The sequence below is a fragment of the Oncorhynchus masou genome, chromosome 22 (genome assembly GCF_036934945.1).
Source record: "Oncorhynchus masou masou isolate Uvic2021 chromosome 22, UVic_Omas_1.1, whole genome shotgun sequence".
Taxonomy (NCBI): domain Eukaryota; kingdom Metazoa; phylum Chordata; class Actinopteri; order Salmoniformes; family Salmonidae; genus Oncorhynchus; species Oncorhynchus masou.
In genome coordinates this window covers 49,818,322-49,840,576 of record NC_088233.1, presented here as the reverse complement: position 1 = coordinate 49,840,576, position 22,255 = coordinate 49,818,322, and positions in this window count along the sequence as shown.

Here is a 22,255-nt window from a genome sequence, read left to right as displayed (position 1 = left end):
TAGTTATTTTTCTACTTCCTCTCAGGGTGAGGCAGCTGTCCATCATGTGCACCTCTGTGTGGCTGGTAGCCCCTGGTATTTTTCAAGACATCAAGGCTATCAGGAAGTGGAGCAGCCACTTACTCAAGGTCAGACAGAGGAGAAAGTAAACGTAACCTCTCTGGGGAAGAAGTGAAAACACAGTGTAAGCCAGTGAATGGACAGTAAAACGATTGTTTAGTCACTTATAGAGATTGTTCCCTTTACATCTCATATATAAGTGCCTTCAAAAAGTATTCACACGCCTTTACTTTTTTCACATTTTTTGTGTTACAGCCTAAATTTAAAATGGATAACATTTAGATTTTGTGTCACTGGCCTACACACAATACCCCATCATATCAAAGTGGAATTATGTTTTTAGACATTTTTACAAATTAAAAAAAAAGTTGAAACGTCTTCAGTCAATAAGTATTCGACCCCTTTGTTATGGCAAACCTAAATATGTTCAGGAGAAAATATGTGCTTTACAAGTTGCATGGACTCCCTCCGTGTGCAATAACAGTGTTTAACATTATTTTTGAATGACTACCACGTCTCTGTATCCCATACATACAATTATCGTAAGGTCCTTTAGTCGAGCATTGAATTTCAAAGACAGATTCAACAACAAAGACCAGGGAGGTTTTCCATTGTTTTGCAAAGAAGGGAACCTATTGGTAGATGGATTTAAAAAAAGCAGACATTGAATATCCCTTTGAGCATTAATTACACCCAGTCACTACAATGATACAGGCGTCCTTCAAAACTCCTGGAGAGGAGGAAAACCACCCAGTCCAATGGTGACTTTAAAACAGTTACAGAGTTGAATGGCTGTGATAGGAGAGAACTGAGGATGGATCAACAACATTGTACTTACTCCTCAACTCAAAACGTAAATGACAGAGTAAAAAGAAGGAAGCCTGTACAGAATATAAATATTCCAAAACATGCATCCTGTTTGCAGTAGGTAAGTAAAAGTAAAACTGCAAAAAATATGGCAAAGAATTTTAGTTTATGTTGAATACAAAGCTTTATGTTTGGGGTAAATCCAACACATCACTGAGTATCACTCCTTATATTTTCAAGCATGCATCATGTTATGGGTATGCTGATCATCGGATAAAAATAACCGAAATAGAGCTAAGCACAGGCAAAATCCTAGAGGAAAACCTGGTTCGGTCTGTTTTTCAACAGACACTGGAAACAAATTGACCTTTCAGCAGGACAATAACCTAAAACAAAAGGTCAAATATACACTGGAGTTGCTTACCAAGACGACATTGATTGTTCCTGAGTGGCCGAGTTAGAGTTTAGACTTAAATCAGTTTGAAAATCTGCGGCAAGACTTGTAAATGGCTGCCTAGCAATGATCAACAACCAACTTGACAGCGCTTGAAGAATTTTATAGGTCTTAGAGATTTACCCAGAAAGACTCACCGCTGTAATCGCTGCCAAAGGTGATTCTAATATGTATTGACTCAGGGGTTTGAATACATATGGAAATGAGATATTTCTGTATCTCATTTTCAATAAATTAGCAAAAATGTCAACAGCCAAAAAATCACTTTGTCATTATGGGGTATTGTGAGTACTGTAGATGGGTGAAAAAAAAAAAATTTTGAATTCAGGCTGTAACACAACAAAATGTGGAATAAGTCAAGGGGTATGAATACTTTCTGACGGCTCTGTAGATGTTATAATAGTGTCAGTAATTGTATTGTGTTGTTTATCCAGTGTTTCCATTGTTTATTCAAAATCAAATGTGGTGGGATAGTGTCACCTTATAAAATCATGTAAATGTATGTATTTTTCAGTATATTCAGTATTTTTATCTTCAGCTGTTTTTCATGCGCCTCTCATGGATAACGTATGACCTTTTCCTCTTTAGACCATGGTCGGGTCCCGCTGTCGGGTCCCGCAGAACCTCACACAAGGGCACAAAGACAGTTGCCGAGTGAAGAGTTCCAGGGCAGTAAGCAGCAGTGACAAATTGGTGGCCATTTTAGGTCACAGGCAACCCGCTCCCACCATTATTCATCAGAGCCCACTGTGATGGAACTAATAAAGCCAGCTTGTTGCTGTGGCCACAAACATATGTTTTTGCTCTCCTGCCGCTCCATTTTGCTCTTTCAATATACCCATTAATGAGCAATCTGTGGGTGTTGCCTTGTTCTTTTAGGCAACGAGGCACGTTTATTTTCCAACTGTTGGCATAGTCATGTCTGAACACTGGCTCCAGGAAACACAGTCATTATTATTAAATGCAATGTTGTTCTGTCCTGTCTTGGGCTGACATTATGGGGCTGAGAGAACTCCTGCTAGCTAAGGGTGTGTGTCCACTGTCGTAGCGTTGACTATCAGTAAATGTGAAGACATATTTATCAAGTCAATTCTCTATGTGTAATTATTCCATGATTAAAACAAATCACAGAATAGTAATTAACTAGGAAGTCGGGAACAATATGAAAATGTTGTTTATAGAGTTGCAATTTCCCGAATATAACTCTTTTAATATTTTATTCTTTATTCAATCTTACCGATTGCACTTTTCAATTAACGTATTATTACCTCATCAATCTCATTCCTGAATGTCGCAAACCCTTGGATATCTGCACGAACCCTAGCATCAAATCATGAATCAGCGATATACAAATTGGCTTAATTATTTATTTACTAACTAACTAATGACACGAGGAAAAGTCCCTAGTGGACGAAACCGATATAACGACTTGGTAGACAAAGGAAATGGGTGTGTAATGGATGCGTGCTGGTGGCAGGGAAGTCAGGCGCAGGAGAGTGAACTTGGAATAAACGGAGCAGTTTAATAAATGCTAAAAAACTCTAAAAACCAATAATATAAAAGGGTAAAAAAAAAACGTTGCACACCAGAACATGACTAGCACAAAACATATAACAAACAATCACTGACAAAGACATGAGGGGAAACAGAGGGTTAAATACACAACATGTAATTGATGGGATTGAAACCAGGTGTGATGGAAGACAAAACAAAACCAATGGAAAATAAAAAATAGATCAGCGATGGCTAGAAAGTCGGTGACGTCGACCGCCGAACACCGCCCGAACAAGGAGAGGGACCAACTTCTGCGGAAGTCGTGACAATACCTCCCCCCCTTGACGACCCGGAGGGCGAGGCGCAGGGAGATCCGGATGGATACGGTGGAACTCTCGCAGCATAGAAGGATCCAACACATCCTCCACCGGAACTCAGCATCTTTCCTCCGGACCGTAACCCTCCCAGTCCGCGAGGTACTGAAGTCCCCTCGCCCGACGTCTCGAATCCAGTATGGAACAAACGGAGTGCGCCGGGGCCCCCTCGATGTCCAGAGGGTGGGCAGAGGAACCTCCCGCATCTCAGCCTTCTGGAGCGGGCCAGCCACCACCGGCCTGAGGAGAGACACATGGAACGAGAGGTTAATGCGGTAATCAGGGGAATCTGTAACCTGTAACAAACCTCGTTCACTCTCCTCAGGACTTTCAATGGTCCCACAAACCGCGGACCCAGGTTTCGAGTCGAGAGTCAGACCCGGTCCCCCGGTGCGAACACCGGGGCCTCACTGCGGTGACGGTCTGCGCCAACATTCTGGTGCTGCACGGCACGCTGAAGGTGGACATGGCGCACTGAAGGTGGACGTCCCATGTTTCCTCCACGCGCCGGAACTAGTCATCCACTGCAGGAGCCTCGGTCTGACTCTGATGTCAAGGAGCCAGAACCAGCTGATACTCCAATACACACTGGAAAGGGAGAGAGGCCGGGGGAGGAGTGGCGGAGCGAGTTCTGGGCCATCACTGCCAAAGGGCACAAACGCTGCCCACTCCCCCGGCCGGTCCTGGCAATGAGACCTCAGAAAGCTACCCACATCTTGGTTAACTCTCTCCACCTGCCCGTTACTCTCGGGGTGAAAACCTGAGGTAAGGCTGACCGAGACCCCCAGACGTTCAATGAACGCCCTCCAGACCCTCGAAGTGAACTGGGGACCCCGATCAGACAGTATATCCTCAGGCACCCCGTACTGCCGGAAGATGTGTGTAAACAGGGCCTCCGCAGTTTGTAAGGCCGTAGGGAGACCAGGCAAAGGAAGGAGACGACAGGACTTAGAAAAACGATCCACAACAACCAGGATCATGGTGTTACCCAGTGAAGGAGGAAGATCGGTCAGGAAATCTACCGACAGGTGCGACCACGGCCGTTTGGAACGGGTAAGGGTTGTAACTTACCTCTGGGAAAGGTGCCTAAGAGCCTTACACTGGGCGCACACTGAGCAGAAGGAAACGTAAACCCTCACATCCTTAGCCAAAGTGGACCACCAGTACGTCCCACTAAGACAGCGCACCGTCCGACCGATGCCAGGATGACCAGAGGAGGGTGACGTGTGGGCCCAATAGATCAGCCGGTCGCGGACAGCAGACGGAACGTACAGACGCCCAGCTGGACACTGGAGGGGAGCGGACTCTGCACGTGACGCCCGCTCAATGTCCACATCCAGCTCCCACACTACCGGTGCCACCAGGTCAGACGTGGGGAGTATGGGACTGGGATCCATGGGCCGCTCCTCTGTGTCATACAGCCGGGACAATGCGTCTGCCTTAATGTTCTGGGAGCCTGGTCTGTAAGAAAGGGTGAACACAAAACGGGTGAAAAACATGGCCCACCTTGCCTGGCGAGAGTTCAGTCTCCTCGCCACCCGGATGTACTTCAGATTGCGGTGGTCAGTCCAGATGAGAAAACGGTGTCTCGCCCCCTCAAGCCAATGTCTCCGAATCCCTGCGTCAGGGGTACATCCGGTACTCCACTTCACCAGCCTCCTCAAGTTTATTTTTTGTGAAGAAGAAGGAGGGAGGTCTGCGCCCGTGTATTGACGACCAGGGGTCTTAATCAGATCACTGTGAGGTATAGTTATCCGCTACCGCTCATATTAATGAAATTCCGCACCTGAATCGACGAGCGCCTTATGCTGGGAATGCTGGGAAACCAATGGAAAATTAAAAATGGATCAGCGATGGCTAGAAGGTCGGAGACGTCGACTGCCGAACACCTCCCGAACAAGGAGAGGGACCAACTTCGGCGGAAGTCGTGACAGGGTGGGGATAGCTCAAGAGCGGAGAAACTCCAAGAGGACCCACTGTAGTATAGTTCACAATTACCCTCATGTCAAAGCTAATACTTTGAACATGAACAGCCACTCATTAGAAAATAAATAGCAATTTACGTATCTACGAGTGTAGGCCTTTTTTGTCCCTCTCGGTGATCGCCGGTCCATCTGCTGGATAATAGTTAGAGAGTCTGGTTGCATCCACCAGAGATCAAAGTCTTCCGTAGTTGCAGGTTGTTATTATGGATATGTCAGAGTACCATTCGGAAATGTTCTTAGATCGGATGCGTTTACCAGGCTAAAGGATTTAAACGGCTGCAGCTTGAATAATTGGTCTTTAGTTTGTCGATTTCTTCACCATTTCAGTGTGGGTTATGATCTCCACTTTCTCTGGTCTTGTCCTTTTGTAGAGTTGTAGTTTATTAAACCACTTCACACACCAGCGTATCTAGAGAGTAGTTGCCATTTCAATGTGGGGACCCCGTCCCGGCGTTATCTTGACAAAATGTAAAAAAAAATTCACGAGTCCTTTTATTCTGGAGTAGAAAAGGGGGCGTTCCATGACGTCGATGTAAATGTCTGTACACACGGGTTGTGGTCACTGACTAGTTGAAACTTTACATGAAAAACCCTACTCTCATTTAGAGGACTAGCATCACATTTCACCTTTTCAAAAGTAGTCACATGCTCAATCATTCATTTTATACAACATTCAGGCGTAAACCTGGGAAATATAAACATTCAGAGAAACAGTTATGTTGTTCTGCATTACAAATTAGTAAGGAGTTTGACATGATTGTTCTTTGAGTACCGACGGACAATTTCGACTGGTTGGAATACAGAAATATTGTAACATTATTCAACCTTTTGAGGTTACCCTACTGCAAAGTCTTTCTCTGTGGTAAACAAAGGGATTCTCAACCTTCATTTTGGCAGAGTGGCCAGGTGGGGTAAAGAGTTTTAGGTATTTATGACTGTCATAAACCTGTGGTGGGAGAGAGAGTGAGAGAGAGGGCTGTGTTCCTCACCCAAAAAGAACGCATCGTGACACCACACCCATGTGCACATGTACTGCAGGGCTCATTTGTAAAAGAGACTCGGGTCTCAATATGACTCCCTGTTAAAATAAAGGTGAAATAACAAATACATGTGGGTGCGCATGTATGTGCATGTTTGTGTGTCTAGCAGGACTGGAGGGCTCAGAACTAGGGGCCTGGGAGAGTGCTGCTTATACTTCCAGCGTCTTAATGTGATAAGACAGATAGCAAACACAGCCGACAAGCGCTACAACCTGGGACTTACATTATCCATTTCCTGCCCTGAAAGAGAGTGAGAGAGAGGGGGGGCAGAGAGATAGAGAGGGGAGAAGAGAGAGAGGGGTAATAGAGTGAGGGAGGAGATGGCAAGGGAGAGTGTGTATGCTTGTCTGTTTCTGCACATGTGAGTGTTTCTGTTATATACAGTGAGCTCCAAAGGTATTGGGACAGTGACACACGTTTTGGCTTCGTACTCCAGCACTTTGGATTTGAAATTATGTAATGGCTATGAGGTTAAAGTGCAGACTGTCAGCTTTAATTTGAGGGTATATTCATCCACATCAGGTGAACAGTTTAGAAATCACAATATTTTTTGTACATATTCCCCAATTTTAGGAGACCAAAAATATTGGGACAAATTCAAATATACGTGTATTAAAGTAGTCAAAAGCTTAGTATTTGGTCTGATATTCCTACAAACTTGTTGGATACATTTGCTGTTTTGATTGTGTTTCAAAAATGTTTTTGCCCAATTGATATGAATGGTAAATTACAGTATGTATAGTGTATAGTAATGTATAGATTATCCTGAATGAATTGTGAATAATGATGAGTGAGAAAGTTAGACATAACTTTAACTTCTCCTGTTATTGTAATGGTGAGAGGTTAACATGTCTTGGGGATATGATATTTGTACGTCTGTAACTTCACGATTAATTTAGGACTATCCATAATCATGGTAGCATCCACATTAATGTAGAAATATTTAGAAACATATTCTATTCTTAACAAAAGTGACTCCAAAATGATACAATACACAATTATATTGGGCACAAAATAATCTGAAACACAACCCAAATAAACGGTAAATGCATCTAACATAGAGATACAAGCCTGAGGTAATCATTGCGTGCTACGAATATGGGACAAAACACGAAACCTTTGACTACTTTAATACACATACAGTGCCTTGCGAAAGTATTCGGCCCCCTTGAACTTTGCGACCTTTTGCCACATTTCAGGCTTCAAACATTTATGATATAAAACTGTATTTTTTGTGAAGAATCAACAACAAGTGGGACACAATCATGAAGTGGAACAACATTTATTGGATATTTCAAACTTTTTTAACAAATCAAAAACTGAAAAATTGGGCGTGAAAAAATTATTCAGCCCCTTTACTTTCAGTGCAGCAAACTCTCTCCAGAAGTTCAGTGAGGATCTCTGAATGATCCAATGTTGACCTAAATGACTAATGATGATAAATACAATCCACCTGTGTGTAATCAAGTCTCCGTATAAATGCACCTGCACTGTGATAGTCTCAGAGGTCCATTAAAAGCGCAGAGAGCATCATGAAGAACAAGGAACACACCAGGCAGGTCCGAGATACTGTTGTGAAGAAGTTTAAAGCCGGATTTGGATACAAAAAGATTTCCCAAGCTTTAAACATCCCAAGGAGCACTGTGCAAGAGATAATATTGAAATGGAAGGAGTATCAGACCACTGCAAATCTACCAAGACCTGGCCGTCCCTCTAAACTTTCAGCTCATACAAGGAGAAGACTGATCAGAGATGCAGCCAAGAGGCCCATGATCACTCTGGATGAACTGCAGAGATCAACAGCTGAGGTGGGAGACTCTGTCCATAGGACAACAATCAGTCGTATATTGCACAAATCTGGCCTTTATGGAAGAGTGGCAAGAAGAAAGCCATTTCTAAAAGATATCCATAAAAAGTGTTGTTTAAAGTTTGCCACAAGCCACCTGGGAGACACACCAAACATGTGGAAGAAGGTGCTCTGGTCAGATGAAACCAAAATTGAATGTTTTGGCAACAATGCAAAATGTTATGTTTGGCGTAAAAGCAACACAGCTCATCACTCTGAACACACCATCCCTACTGTCAAATATGGTGGTGGCAGCATCATGGTTTGGGCCTGCTTTTCTTCAGCAGGGACAGGGAAGATGGTTAAAATTGATGGGAAGATGGATGGAGCCAAATACAGGACCATTCTGGAAGAAAACCTGATGGAGTCTGCAAAAGACCTGAGACTGGGACGGAGATTTGTCTTCCAACAAGACAATGATCCAAAACATAAAGCAAAATCTACAATGGAATGGTTCAAAAATAAACATATCCAGGTATTAGAATGGCCAAGTCAAAGTCCAGACCTGAATCCAATCGAGAATCTGTGGAAAGAACAGAAAACTGCTGTTCACAAATGCTCTCCATCCAACCTCACTGAGCTCGAGCTGTTTTGCAAGGAGGAATGGGAAAAAATGTCAGTCTCTCGATGTGCAAAACTGATAGAGACATACCCCAAGCGACTTACAGCTGTAATCGCAGCAAAAGGTGGCGCTACAAAGTATTAACTTAAGGGGGCTGAATAATTTTGCACGCCCAATTTTTCAGTTTTTGATTTGTTAAAAAAGTTTGAAATATCCAATAAATGTCGTTCCACTTCATGATTGTGTCCCACTTGTTGTTGATTCTTCACACAAAAATACAGTTTTTATATCTTTATGTTTGAAGCCTGAAATGTGGCAAAATGTCGCAAAGTTCAAGGGGGCCGAATACTTTCGCAAGGCACTGTATGTGAATTTGTCCCAATACTTTTGGTCGCCTAAAATGAAGGGACTATGTACAAAAAGTGCTATAATTTCTAAACGGTTCACCCGATATGGATCGGTCTGCACTCTAACCTCATAGTCATTGTGTCATTTCAAATCCAAAGTACTGGAGTACAGAGCTAAAACAATAACAAATGTGTCGATGTGTCAATCCTTTTGGAGCTCACTGTATCATGTGTGTTTATGAATGTATAAAGTGGTCCACATTACTCCTAGCAGAATTTGGCTCAGCGAAGCGAACGTCTGTGCCTCGCATACTCCCTTAAAAAAAGCGTTTCCTTGAAAGACGAAAACAATTTCAATTTTACTGTTTGTCCCTCTTACGACGCCATACAAAACATAGCCATAACACCTCCTCAAAAAGATACATCAAGAAATCAGTAATGTTGACGTTTTTGCCGAGGAGGTCTTAGTCGCTCAATTTTACATCTAACTAAGATGTTCGGTGTAGTATTTCTCAAGTGACAATGTGCATAAAAACTTGTCGTCTCTTGTTGAACGACAACAACCACTTCATTGAAGAATCCCTACGGTTGACCAATCACCTAGGAAGGGGTGTAGACTTTGGCTACTGAACTTCAGCTTGCCTCAAGAAAAAAAATGTACTGTGTTCGAACAGCCGAAAATAACCACATGACCCTCTGCGCCTCTCCTCTCCGTGCAGCACAGCAGCAGTGGAGCCGTGCCAACAGTAGAATACTAATGAGAGAACGAGCGGGGCCCATCTCCCTTGTTAATGATTCAATCTCCCCTAACCACTGACCACGTAGGCATGGCAGCAAGGCCCACAGTACTGCAGCGCTGCCCAAGATATAAAAGCATCAGGGAGAGAGGGGGGAAAAGAGAGTAGGAGAGGGGTGAGAGACAGACAGAGGGAGTATGAGTGTGGAATGCTTCCGTATTTCCCATAGAGAGGGAAATATAAAAGCAGAGAGAAATACAAAGAGAGAGACAGAAAGACAACGAGAAAGAAATGGCCAGGCAGACAGAGAAATAAGAGAGAGCGAGAGAGAGAGAGAGAGAGAGAGCAAGAGAGAGAGAGAGAACCAACAGAGAGAGAGAGAGAGAGAGAACCAAGACAGAGAGAGAGAGAGAGAGAGAGAGAGAGAGAGAAACCAAGAGAGAGAGAGAGAGAGAGAGAGAGATCCAAAAAGAGGCAGAGACTAGCTGGGCCCAGGAGGGCTCAGTGCAGGAGTTATAATCAGCCTGAGGATTCCTGAACCCAGCTTCAGCCCAGATTAGCCCGTTTTTTCTCTCTCTCTCTGGGCTCTGGTGCAGCATTTCCAATGAGGATATACTTCTGTGTTTCACACAAAAGGTTCAGACTTCTCTGCTTCCATCTACGCAGGCCAGAACCTATGTCTCACTGGCTCCGGTGGACCTGCTCTGACTTGGAGCCAAGGGAAGGCCCTGAGTGCTTGTCAGCTTTCATTTACATAACAATGGCTAACTGTGAACTTTAACACCTTCTCACAAAGCAACAGTCTTGAAGGAAGCTGAGGTTGTTGATACTGCTCGCCCCAAGTCTTAAGTGTCACACTACTGATGGAAGAAAATAACACTAGAGCTTACATTAACATAAATGGTAAAGCACATTGGCAGTAGAATTGCCTTACTGAAGAGCTCAGTAAATTTGAACATGGCACATTGCTAGAGCTGCCCCGGTCAACTGTAAGGGCTGCTATTGCAAAGTGGAAATGTCTATGAGCAACAATGGCTCAGCCGTGAAGTGGTAGGCCACACAAGCTCACAGAACGGGACCACCGAGTGCTGAAGTGCGTAAAAATCATCTGTCCTCGTTTGCAACACTCACTACCGAGTTCCAAACTGCCTCTGGAAGCAATGTCAGTGGAAACACAGTCTCTGGAGTGATGAACCACGTTTCACCATCTGGCAGTCCGACAGACTAATCTGGGATCGGTGGATGCCAGGAAAATGCTACCTGCCCGAATGCATTGTGCCAACTGTAAAGTTTGGTATGTGGAATAATGGTATGTGTTTTTCATAGTTCAAGCTAGTCCCCTTGGTTCCAGTGAAGGAAAATCTTAACATTGCTCCCACTACAGCTTACAATGACATTCTAGACGATTCTGTGCTTCCAACTCTGTGCTTCCAACAGTTTGGGGAAGGCCCTTTCCTGTTTCAGCATGACAATACACCCGTTCAAAATCAAGGTCCATACAGAAATGGTTTGTTGAGATCGGTGTGTAAGAACTTGACTGGCCTGCATAAAGCCCTGACCTCAACCCCATTGAACATCTTTGGGATGAATTGTAACACCGACTACGAGCCAGGCCTAAATTGGCCAACATCAGTGCCCAACTTCACTAATGCTCTTGTGGCTGAATGGAAGCAAGTCCCTGCAGCAATGTTCCAACATTTAGTGGAAAGCCTTCCCAGAAGAGTGGAGGCTGTTATAGCAGCAAAGGGAGGACCAACTCCATATTAATGCCCAGGATTTTAAAATTAGATGTTCGATGAGCAGGTGTCCACATACCTTTGGTCATGTTGTGTATGTACACACTGAAAGCGCTATAGTGAGGATCTGTGAAAAATAATAACATCTTACACAAAACATACATTCAAAGACTGTTTTTCCTCAGATACTAACTTCCCTATACTGCAGTACTTTTGGTTCTCCATAAGGAATACGATGCCATTTGGGATGCAACCACTGTTGGGTGGAAATATCTGTTCCAGCTTGCATCGTAGTTACTCTTAAAATAAGCTGAGGGCTGTGACTGTGAACCATAAAGAGCCTTGTATCTCCCTTGCCTAGTACAATTCCCATCCCTTAGACAAATAACGTGGGTGTTAACTGACAGTTCACACGCTTGCCAGGCCCTCTGCTCTCTCTCACTCTCTCTCCCCTCTCCTTCACACACATTCCAACCTTCCTGAAACACACACACACACACACACACACACACACACACACACACACACACACACACACACACACACACACACACACACACACACACACACACACACACACACACACACACCACTCTATCTCCTTCTCTCACACACAGAGATTACACACTGCCTCTCACAGCCACTCAGACGGAACGATCTTTACGCCAACCAATCAGATTCGAGGCGGGTTCCCATCACAGTGTTGCCCTGCAGCGTACACAAGGTGTCACAATTCACACCAACCTGAGCAGGTAACACAAACACACACACACACACACACACACACACACACACACACACACACACACACACACACACACACACACACACACACACACACACACACACACACACACACACACACACACACACACACACACAGGGTTGGAGAATGTGTAATCTGATTGCAAAATAACTAACTGTAATCAGTTACGTTACCAGTAAGAAATTACATTAAATTCTGCGTTGAAATAACGAGCAAATATAATTTTTTTACACCTGAACGAGCCTGACACAAGTCAGAGACCACTTTGACGACACACCAAATTTTGTCTTCTTCTAATGCCTCTTGCTGAGGAGTAATTTTGTCCGCTCATACAGGAGCAATAAAGGCCTAGTTCATTAATTTTGTGATAATTTGTATTCACATTATTATTTGATTTTTCATACATACATTTTTATCGGGGGTGCTGCAGCACCTTCAAGACCTCTATATCCCACGGCTATTTCCCCACATGGAGGTTTGTTCTCTCAATTGGATCAAAGTCAAGTTGTTGGCCACTGGTGAGCATTGCGACAGTTAGAGCGTTGGACTAGTAACCGCAAGGTTGTAAATTCAAATCCCTGAGCTGACAAGGTACAAATCTGTTGTTCTTCCCCTGAACAGGCTGTTAACCCACTGTTCTTAGGCCATCATTGAAAATAAGAGTTTGTTCTTAACTGACTTGCCTAGTTAAATAAAGGTTTAAAAAAAGCAAGAGAAGGAACAGCCTCCTAGTGTGATAACTATTGTTGTGTATTTGGCTATGCTGGATTAAGTGAGATGATGATATCATGCTGTTCTATAAAATCCTTCCTCTGTAATTAGTATTACCTGATTGAGCTAATCATGTAAATGTAATTAACTAGAAAGTTGGGGCACCACGACATAATATTTATAGAATATCTTCCGAGTAAACTCTTAAAGATCTAGTAATATTTTACATTAATAGCAGTAAATATGAATCGTTATTTCAGTCTCATCATTTCAGTCTCATCTGAAAGTTGTAAATTATTGGTTATCTTCACGAACCCTGGCTAACAAGTTGAATCAGCAATACAAAATTGGGTTTAATAATTTATTTACTAGATACCTAACTAATCACACAGAATTACATATACACAGAATGAATCATACATTGATTACAAATAAAGGAAAACGTCCCTAGTGGACGGAACACATATGACGGCTGGTTACACAAAGAACAGGGGTTGGGTTTGAGTGAAAGAGCGGGAAGACTGAAGAACAAAGGGAGAAGCGATGTCTCTATCGAGCCGTAGGCAGCTACTCTATCGTAAATACAGAATCTTATGCATTCTAAATTACCGCCCATTTGGAAAAGGAAAATGCAATAAATATTTACTCAATAGGTTGGTGGCAGATGGAAGGCCGTGTTGCACAACAGAGTCCTTTGTCCTTTGAAGAGTGTCTCTGGTGGTGAACGGGATACGTTGTAGTGTTGTCGTTGTGTGGTAGACGGAATACTCTGTCTGTCCTCTCCTAGCCACGTTTACAGCGGCCACTGTTAAATCAAAGGCTTGGAGGTATCACTTCTGTAGTGAATAAGAGTTCAAAGTTCATACCAGTCGCAAACCAAAGCTCACACTGGGGTTGGCTTAGTTCTGTAGTTGACATGTTAGTCCTTTTCAAAGTATGGACCGTCGTCCTATCGTCCTCGGAACAGGATGTTACATTTTCGTCAAGGGTTTTTATATAGTGGAGGGAGAAGGGTGTGTTTCATAGTTTATAGCCCAAGTCTCTTCACAGGGGTGGGCCACTGATTGAGCAGAGCCCTATCCTTATGAAAACCCAAATCTCTCATTTGGAAGCTAAAATTACGTTTAATCTTTTCACCAATAATTTTATATTTAAACATTTGAATTGCACAACAATTCCATGTGAATCTGATAACTATAATGTGTAGACTTTCCCATATACAGTTTAGGTTGTCCTGTCATCAGTCATAATGTCTAAGATGACAACCGAACTGACATCATATTCATTAAGTACCAACACATATTTTCAACTGGTTCTATTACCGAAATATGCTTCCTTTCCCTCCACTTGTTTGATGTTCCCAGACTCTCTGTTTAACAAAGGCTATTCAAGAGTCCCTCTGTAGAGTCAAGAGAGAGGGAAGGGAGAAAGGTATTTATGGGAGGGGTCATAAACCTTACCCACAGGCCAACATCATGACACTACCCATCGGCAGTCATATTCTAGCTGTGTCCATGCTTTAATATTAATCTCCAGAGAATGGCTACTCGGAATTCTAACATTTAATTGGCACAGTGGCACAGGAATTGGCTATGTCATAAAAGACAGTGAAAAAAGACTACAAGTACCTCTCTTTGGGCATACTTTACAATTTTCCACTCACCCCAAACCGTTGGGGTAGCAGCGTAGCCTAGTGGTTAGAGTGTTGGACTAGCAACCGAAAGATTGCAAAATCAAATCCCCGAGCTGACAAGGTATAAGTATGTCGTTCTGCCCCTGAAAAAGGCAATTAACCCACTGTTCCTAGGATTACATTGAACATAAGAATTTGTTCTTAACTGACTTGCCTAGTAAAATAAAATTGTGATAAAGCATATTTACACAACATGCTGTCACAAGTAGCTAGTGGTGCTAGCTTTTACAGGGTGTTATCCCATAGGAGAGAGTGTGTATTTGTTTAGCATTACAGTGGAACAAGAACAAATGGCTCAGTGCAGGCAGAGTTTGGTGGGATCGCTCCCCTATGTCTGAGTCAATGAGCCATCTCATTTAGCCACATTGACAAATCCTCCTCTCCAGAAAGTACTGGTAAGTGGATCGGGGGAGGAGAAGAGTGTGTGTACACACTCAGGAATGTACACATGCACACACACACGCACACACACAAAGCAATCAGGCACATGTGCAAAATATTTCAAGAAGCAGGAGCTATTGGACAGATCTTGAATTGAATGTGCCCAGCGGTGTCAGAACCACAGTGAAGGCTTTCATTAAATCTTCTATTTCTCATCTCGGCCGGTGGTGGACATGAAGCCTGGTGGAGTGTGTACGTGTGTGTGTAGACAATCCTCCCCCTCCCTTTAAGGAGCCAATATGATATCCCCCTGGGTGAAGAGAGAAAACCCAGATTAGAGTCTTTGTCTGTGCAGGCTTGTGGTGAGCTGAAGGTCATGTTTTACCCTGAGTATAGCACCTTATTAAAGACCTCGTCCACCATGTAAACACACTTACAGAAGCGCGCGCGCGCACACACACACACACACACACTCACACACACACACACACACACACACACACACACACACACACACACACACACACACACACACACACACACACACACACACACACACACACACACACACCTCCAGGCGTTTTCCCGCCTGACTCGTGTCTTCTGACATCCCCCATCGTCCCTCACTTGACCCCAAGCCATGATGAGGTCACCGTGTTCATTCTTTTTTTTTTTATCTGGTATATCCCCCCAAAAATTTGTATCATCCAAATTAATCAATCACAGCATGTTTTTGCACATTTTGTTTTTACCTGATTAAAAGGCTTCTGAAGTTTGTAATTTTCACTTTGAAATTTCAGACTTGATTTTTCTTGCAAAAATGTATCACCCCTACAAAAATGTCAATTCGTTATAATACACATAATAATTCACATGTCTTGTTGCTGCAGGATTATTTTCCTGCGGTAGCAAACTGGCTCAAATTAAGATCTTTCATCTGTACAATACCAATAGAGAATATCCATTTATATTTTCCTAAAACTGAATGTAAGGAAGTCTGTGTGTAGCTGGTGTGGGTAAATAAACGTATTTTACTCAACATATAATAAATGCAATACAAAAACAGAGCCCACAGTAACGGACCTTCCTACATAGAAACAATCACTCACAAACAGACATGGGGGAACAGAGGGTTAAATAATGAACAGGTAATTGGGGGATTGAAACCAGGTGTGTAAGACAAAGACAAAACAAATGGAAAATGAAAAGTGGATCAGCGATGGCTTGAAGGCCGGTGACATTGACCGCCAAACGCCGCCCGCACAAGGAGAGGGACCGACATCGGCGGAAGTCGTGACACTGAAGTTGAAAATGATGCTGTTGCTGCTTCCTGTTGACAAGACATATTGATAAATAGCCAAACTAATATGCATAAACAGTTTTGTGATATATTGAAAACCTTAACATAAAATGTACTATCTACACATACAGTACATGTGCAACAATAGTAATCATATTACTTGTATATTTTTTTATGAGAACCTTACAAATTGCACACTCACCAAAAACCCTGTTGTTTTGACAAGTGCCAATAGATCACTCAACTCAAAAACCACGTGGAAACTGGATATCTTTTTACATCACTTGTTAGAGGACAACCTGCAGACCACAGTCAGCTACATTTTGGAATGTTGCATTTTGACATGGGGGTCCCCAAAACAGAGAGAGAAATGCAACGCTTTTTTGTCAATCACTCATCGATTATCACGTTGAAATCAATTGCGCGAGAGGCGGTAGAGGAGGTTGCACATCCTGTTAAAACTAACACAGCTCAAAAACCACACTGAATCTGGGAATAATGTGTACATAACTGGTTAGAGGACTATTTGTAGAAGACGTCTAGCTACATTTTGAATTGTTGCATTTTCATTAAGTGGGTCGTCAACGCAGTAAATGTAATGCAACACTTTTTTTTGTTAATCACTTCCATCGATATGAGAGTGAAATCAATAGAACAGGGGGACACTTTTGAGGTGTAGCGCTTTTTTAACTAACACTATTCAAAGGGCACATGGAAACTTGAATAACCTACACATGGTTGGTTAGCTGTAGAGGGCGTACCGGTATATCTATATTTTGGAATGGTGGATGTTGATTTTGGGAGGCTGCCATCACAGGAAAAGGGAACAAACCACTTTTCCTGTTAGTTAACTTCAACGTATCACGGCCCACCACAGGATACCGACAGTGATAACGGCTGGCTGCTATTTAAGTGATAGTTTGACCTTAAAATCAGTGTGTTGGTGTGTGGCCAGCGACTTTTATAGAGAGACCACCGCCTGGAATGATCCGTGCCATTTGAGAAGAAAAATGATAACTGCATTCAAGTCCTGCGACCCCCATTTTAAGCAATTGATCTTGTGTCATCGTGTTGGCGATAAAATGTTTTACTAACATCACCAATCTAAGGTAAAAAAAGGATGTGTAATTTCCTCAAAACGTAGTAGAACACATTCTGCCCACATCCTGGAAAGTAGAGTAATATACATGAATTAGATATGGCAAAATAATTAAATATATTCATTTAGGATAGTAAATTAAGCAAACTCACAGATTGTTTTCAATAATCACGTATATGTCTCACTGGTTTAACCATTTAGAGATTTTAAAAATGCTCTTATGCACAACTGAACCAGGCGCTCTATTAAAAGCTCCCCATAGTGACAGCCCATTCATTCAACTTCCTTTTGTAAAATAAACTGCCTTTTGTCAAATAAATCAGGTGATAAATTATCTGAAAAGGAGACTAGAGTAGGACTTTAACAACAACAAAATACATGCAACTAATTTTGACTTTTTTTTATAGAGCAAGTCTTAGTTGCATCTTTTCTAGTAAATGAGTTTTGTGCTTGAAGGAGCAATATTTCTCAAGTGTGACAATGTGAATGAAAATTGTCTATTAGCTAGCTTGCTAGCTGAGCATCACACCAAATATGAAATTAATGGGATACTAAATGCTTCCTCCTATAGCTATCTAGCCACTTTTGTTAGTAACATGATTATATCACATTGAATTTCATGAAGCAAGCTGACTATTCTGCCGAAAGTCAGTGCAGTACCTCGCTTACCTAGCAAGCAAACTGGCCGTATGGTATAACAGATATCTCTGTGGTATAAAGGAGTGTGAATTAAACTATTTCTTCATCTTGCGAGCTAGTTATCTGGTTGTGGCGAGTTTGCAACATTAGCGCAGCTAGCAAGCTTTGGCTATCCAGCATGGACTTGCCAATGGAAGCAAAGCTTAAGAAAGCAATGCCACTACCAACTTCTGGCCTGTCTATGCTGTATGTGCTACGTCTCCAATGTGCTATGTGTCCGCAAAAAAGATTGAATGTGTGGAATTTCTCCACTCTCACAGGACAAGTCCCAAATGGCACCCTATTCCCTACACAGTGCGCTACTTTTTGACCAGCGCCCTGGTCAAAAGTAGTGTGCTATATAGGGAATAGGGTGCCATTTAGGACACAGAGCATTCTCTCAGTTCAGTGAGATCTGCTGATCAAAAGGGCCGTAACTCTCTTCACTCTCCATTATCTAACTCTCTTCACTCTCCATTATCTGGAGCCACAAGGAGAGCTGCCAAATGCAGCTGGCGCCAAGATTTATGTCAGCCCAGCCCCTGTGTAACGGGGTGGGTAGCCCCCTGTGTAACGGGGTGTGTGTGTGTGTGTGTGTGTGTGTGTGTGTGTGTGTGTGTGTGTGTGTGTGTGTGTGTGTGTGTGTGTGTGTGTGTGTGTGTGTGTGTGTGTGTGTGTGTGTGTGTGTGTGTGTGTGTGACAGAGTGAATACCCAGCGAGAGGCACTCGGCTTCTCAAATCCTTTCATGGCCTCCTGCTTCCAGCCTGCGGGAGCCACATCACCATCTCAATATGTCTGCTTTTTATTAAGGTCATTTTTCCACTTCAATGAGAAACGGGAGATGGTGAAATTATGTCAAAATGGAATTGAAAGATTCTAGTTGAAGGTGAAAGAGGCGATTGAACCCCGGATGTTAGTTTGACATGTTCTTTAGTCACAGAGAGGAAGCTAAAGGAGCTAATGCTAGAGTGAGTTTTTCCATTTTTTGTGTGCATTGTCGTCTGTAATAGGATTGTGTTCAGAATGAGTCTGGCATGGGAACCATTCCCGCCCCTTCCACCCAACACCCCCTTCATACCAAGAGGCTTAGGAGTAGAAGAACCGTAAAACACCCACTCCCTTTGCCTCCCAGCACCCTCCCTCCAACCTCCCAGAGTGTGCTCGAAGCTAGCTCCCAAAATGCATTATGCCTATAAGTGTGAGGAATTAAGTATGATTGAAATCTAAAATAACCAAAGATTGGAAGTTTTTATTTTTTCCTTCTTGGTTTTAAGACTGCATGTAAAATGGGATCGATTTTGACTGTATATCATACTTTCTTATTAATTAAGCTGCCTACATTCTGATTAATCCACAGATGAGTCATGTCATCCAGGTCTGCATCCCAAAGGGCATCCTATTCACTACATATTGCACTACTTTTGTCAAAATAGGGTGCCCTTTGGGACGCAGATAAACACTTGAGACAATTAGTGGTGGGGAGTCGATTCCAAAATAATTAATTCCTCAACTCCTTCCACATCGACTCCCGCTGTGGACACCCATTTCTGGGTGTCAAACTTAGATTCCACTAGGAATTGTCTCCCCAGTATTTTTGCATTGGAGGAGACTGAGTAATTGCCGTAGTCTACTTCAGAGAACACAAACTCTTGCAACTTTCACAGCAAAAAAAAGAGCGGGCTAGCGAGGGAGGGGCACAGCCAGGTATAGGTAGGCCGGTCACCCACCAGTCAGACAGAGTCAGAACCTTCCATTGGTAATCAAAAGTTGTAGGCCTATACCACAATGCTGTATCTCACAATGTATTGCCTTGCAATGAGTTGGCTTAGCTATTCGACAACAACAGATCGTAGGCTGAACAAACTCACCTTTCTTAGAGAAGAGAAAGAGCAGGTGAACCAGCAAGGGAGAGAGAGGAGGGGCAGGCAGATAGACATTTGGTACCATGCACATATGCTATATCTTGGTAGTCTATAGCCTATCGCAATGTCTTGCCTTGCAATGCCTAGTAAATTCAACAAAAAGTATATTCAGGTATTGATTAGCCTACCAATGAGTACGGCAAAGCTATTTTATATAGCGCCTGTGCATTGAAGTTGAACATTGCCAAATGTTTCAGATTCATTTGCCAGGGTATCATCACAAATCATTTTTTTAAAGGATAGCTGATTAGGCATCATCATATATTGAGCCATGGAAGCCTTTTTCCAATAAAGCATACAGGGCACAGAAGTTTGGTGGCATCTTAATTGAGGAGGACTGGCTCGTGGTAACGGCTGGAGCGGAATCAGTGGAATGGTATCAAACACATGGTTTCTATGCATTTGAAGCCAATCCATTAGCTTTGTTCCAGCTGTTATTATGAGCCGACCTTCACTCAGCAGCCTCCACTGATACAGATAGATATGGTGTACCACTTTGCCAGACACGTGTTTTGAAAGACACAAAAAAATAAAACAGGTTGCCAGTCGGCCGCGAATATCAATACAATGTTTCAGCACCAAGGACAGCGCACGTCGCTCTACAAAGCACAGCGGGCAGGAGAGCTCCGCAGGAAGTCAGAACCATGGACAGCAGCACCAAAGCAGAGATTCATCAAAACCACACGTGTCAAACTCATTCCACAGAGGGCCGAGTGTCTGCAGGTTTTCGACCCTCCCTTTGACTTGATGGATCAATTTAAGTAACGTTATTTTATGCTATTTACAGAAAAATTCATCCTGGATGCTTTATTAGCAACAGACAACAAGAAATCCACAGAGGCCGACAAATTTTATCCTGGTCTGCTTAGGTGTGCAGCGCACATCATTGTTGGTATAACCCACATTGTTATCAGGAAATAGCTATAGTGCTGCCACTCCTCAGGGGCAAGGATAGTAGTGATCTTAATAATTATAGTCCCATTTCAAAGGATTCCTTGTCTAGCTGAGATTCTCAAATCCTTGGTAAATGTACAACTTTGCTCTTTTTTATCTGAGAAATGTATTTTGAATGTAAATCAGAGTTTAGGCCTGGGCGTAGTACTATTACAGCAACCACTTTAGTTGTTAATGATCTTGTCAATGCTTTAGACACTCAAATGAAATGTGCTGCTTTGTTTGTGGACCTGTCAAAAGCTTTTGATACTGTTGACCATGCTATTTTATTGAATAAGTTGTCCTCGATAGTCCTGAGCTCCGACACCTGTTTTTTTTCATGTTTATCTTAGTGACCGAACTCAGGCCATCGCGATGGATTGGGTTAAGTCTGAATTTCTTGATGTACATTAAGGTGTACCACAGGGATCAATTTTGGGACCTGCTCTCTTCACTATTTATATACAGTATACAGTGCCTTCGGAAAGTATTCCTACCCCTTGACTTTTTGAGTTTGAGTTTATTTTATTTTTACAGGGACAGTGCACATTAATCAATGTTTCAGTAAAAGTGCCGGTTTTAGCCAACCGGCTAATTTTCAACCGCAGTCCCTGGGCAGGTCATTAAAAACCATTACAATATAGACAATCCTTGAGCAGTGAGCACACGCAGAGCAACATAGGACAAGCAAGACATAGCATACAGACAGAGCAACATAGGACAAGCAAGACGTAGCATACAGACAGAGCAACATAGGACAAGCAAGACGTAGCATACAGACAGAGCAACATAGAACAAAAAGCAGCAAGACAAAATTCATAAAAGCAACAAAGTGTTTCCACACCTCACAAGCTACAGACAACAGACAACATGGAAAGCGGCAATACACATGATCACATGATCATGATCATGATCACAAATCTGATTGACCTTTAGCCATGTCATCATACATTTTGTGAAAGTCTGATAGGTGGTGCAGTTATGTGCGTCTGATGGCAGTGTATTCCAGACATGGGAAGCTCTCACAGAGAAAGCGGATTTGCTAAAGGTGCTTTTCCTTAAGGGAACCATACAGTCACCTCTCATGGCAGACCTTGTGGATCTGCAGCCATATGTTTGGGTTTTCTGTTTAACAAAAATACTGAGTGGAGGGAGAGCCAGGCCATTTAGGATCTTGAATACAAGACATGCATCGGTGTATTTCACAAGATTTTCCCAACATGCTTTCTGAGGATGTAACAGTGATGATGGCTATTGGGCTTCCTATCAAGCACTTTGAGAGCCTGTTTGTAGACAGGCTGAATAGGTTTGTTGTACAGCAAGCTTGGG